This window comes from Macrobrachium nipponense, chromosome 35 (assembly GCF_015104395.2).
Source record: "Macrobrachium nipponense isolate FS-2020 chromosome 35, ASM1510439v2, whole genome shotgun sequence".
Taxonomy (NCBI): Eukaryota; Metazoa; Arthropoda; class Malacostraca; order Decapoda; family Palaemonidae; genus Macrobrachium; species Macrobrachium nipponense.
Window position 1 is genome coordinate 29,832,404 of NC_061096.1, and position 2,879 is coordinate 29,835,282.

The 2,879-nt window shown below is 36.4% G+C and overlaps 1 pseudogene; it reads right to left on the reverse strand.

Moving 5' to 3' along the window:
• Positions 1–2,433: 2,433 nt before the first annotated feature.
• On the reverse strand, positions 2,434–2,553 carry LOC135208874 (U2 spliceosomal RNA; annotated as a pseudogene).
• Positions 2,554–2,879: the final 326 nt, after the last annotated feature.

A 2,879-nucleotide genomic window follows, 5' to 3' on the forward strand; every position in this document is an offset into this window, starting at 1 on the left:
AGTTTCATGTATTGTTTCCTTAGTTTTGCTTCAAAATAATTGATGACCCCAAACTTCTGCCTGCTAATCCTTTTACCTTCTCTGACGAAAAATTGTTTTATTTATTTCTGGTTTCACCAAATCATTCCACCAATACTGATTATGATAGAAATTCCTTTTACGTGTTTTCAAGAATGTCCACAACCTCCTAAACTTTTCTTTAATTTCCTCGTCTTTTAGTAAACTAGTATTAAGTTTCCAAAATGAGTTTCCAATACTAATGTTTGGATTAATCTTAATTTTGCAAACAAATGGACAGCGGAATGTGATCAGAAAATGACACAGGTAGCATTTCGCATTGAAATTACATTGTCTTTGAGCGTTTGGCAGTACAATCTATCAATGCGCGAACCGTAGTTTGTGCGTACATAAGTATACTGGGGTTCCACCCTGTTATGCAAAAACCATACATCATTAAACCTAAGGGTCCTAATTAATCTGAGCAGTGATTTCGACACGTTTGATTCACTATTATTAGAATTGTCTCTAGGACTCAAAACACAGTTCCAGTCACCTCCCATAATAGTATGGCTATTATCATACCGTAAGTAGTAGGGCAATTCCTTGTCAAAAGCTCTTCCGTTCCCTTGTAATGGATTTATGACCGAAAGGCGAGCATAAAATGTTAACAATACGAATCTTCCTACCATTCACCTCACCATGTACAGAATATTTATTCTAGAATCTCCACTTCTTTCAACATGCTTAATTACAAAATCTAAAGTCTTCTTGATGAGAATACAGGTTCCACCTTTACGACAAATGGCTGGATTGAAAATTACATTATACCTGTATGACAAAAAACTCTATATCTTTAATATCCTTAACATTGTGTTCTTGGACTAAAAGAATGTCTATTTTGTTAAAGGTGTTGAAATGAGTGTAGCATCTCTTGTTTCATTCTATCATTAATACCGTTAATATTAAGGGTGGCTATCCTAATGCCTGTTAGTTATTATGAGATTTTTCTTTTACTCTTTTTTGTTGCATTTTTACGTTGCTTTCGCTTTTTGTTTAACTTTCATGTTTTCTACAATGCTTGAATTACAGTCCGACTCATCGGTCACTGTGGTTTTCATTATCATTATTACATTTTTGACCTGCTGGTATTTCATTTTCTATTGAGCAACAACTTTCTTGTTCTGACATCGTGTCATTAGCACCTTTATAAATAATTGGAACTATTAAAGGGTGGTAACATTAAATCGCCTGTTGGATTTTGTATATCATCTTGACTTCTGGAGGGGATGATTGAGCTAAATAAATCTTGACTCATAGGATGCGCTGTGTCGGTGTTACTTCTGTCTTCGTCAACGTTGCCTTCAAATGTCTTGATTCTTCCATGACGTCACAAGATCTCATATCATTCTCACTAGGTGAAGCTTCGACAGGATTACTGTCGGGCGAACCAAACGTTCGCCTCCTCGGATATTGTTCCGTAGGTTGCAACAAGGAGGTACTGCATCAGTCTCAGTAGTTCGTTGTACGATGAAGCAACTTGCATTCAATACGTCTGTCCCACCATTAAGCTCTAAGGTCCCATTTATAGGGCCAAACTGTTTTCTTCAGATACAGTTGGAGGAATGTCAATGTCATCTCGCAGGTCAATCAAATGGCAAGTCTCCATCAGGCGTTTCGGATTCCGTTGCAAGTCTGGTTGGCCGTTGGATGCTGGGTTACTTCCGACTTCGAAACAGGACGGTCAATTATAGAAGTGTTTTGGGCATCCCTTCACAAGTTCGAACGTCTACTGGGTCCTGGCGGCTTACTGGCATTTCATTTCCTTTATTTTCTTGATTGCCAGATAAATGAGGGAAGTCTACTTCACTAATGATATTTAGTCTTTGTGTAATTCCAACTTCACATTCATTAGCAAAATGGCCTGGTTTGCCCACAAAGTCTACAAGTTTTAGTCTGCCCCTTTATAGTATATATAGATATAAACCTTGGCACATTCAACATATAAGAAGGAAGGAATCTGTCGATTAATATCCATAGAAACTGTTCTGACACCATTATCAATACCTTTGTATCTTCCCAGACTTCGAGTGTTCTTCTTCACATAACTCACTGTTCCGTATCTGGAAAGAATGTCATTCAGCATAAAGTCAGTCATTTCAAAAGGCACATTTCGCACTGTTACATACGACCTGTAAGTTGACAAATCCTCAACTCGGATTTTTAGGTCGTCTCTTACACTGATTTCTTTGCCACCGAAATCTTCACAAATGTTTGTTTTTCATATTTCTCTCTTGAGCTTAATTTAAAATTAATCTAGTTTTCCCCAAATCTGCAATGCCCTCATTTCATTTCGTCCCTTTCATTAAACTGAAAAAAAACGTGTCTGAGGAGTTTAATCCTAAGATCACTGTATAAATTGTAACTATGTCATCTGTATGTTCTTAGAAAAAAAAAAAAGTTTAATATCGTAGACCCCACATGGGGATCGTATCAGATATTAAGCTGATAAGAACAGATACTACCTTTGATCTTAGCAAAAGGCCGAGAAGCGATGTTAGTTAGGGGAATTGGCTGAAACAGCTCTAGAGAATATGGACGGATTTTTAGGAATTTATCTTCACATTTTTCTGTTTGAAACTGCAGCTCTTGACTTCAAGTCCTTTTTCGTAGACGTCCTTTAAAGTAACGCTGAACATGGTCATTTTATAGTATATAGTGTCGTTATTTGATGTTAATATATAATGAAATGGTTTGAAAAACACCAATGTATAATAAAAAGAGAATTATCTTCTTATAGGACAATTTCATGTGAGTCCATAAATTTTCATGACTCATTTTCCAGATTCCTTGAAACCTCTGGATCGATTTCAGTATAATTT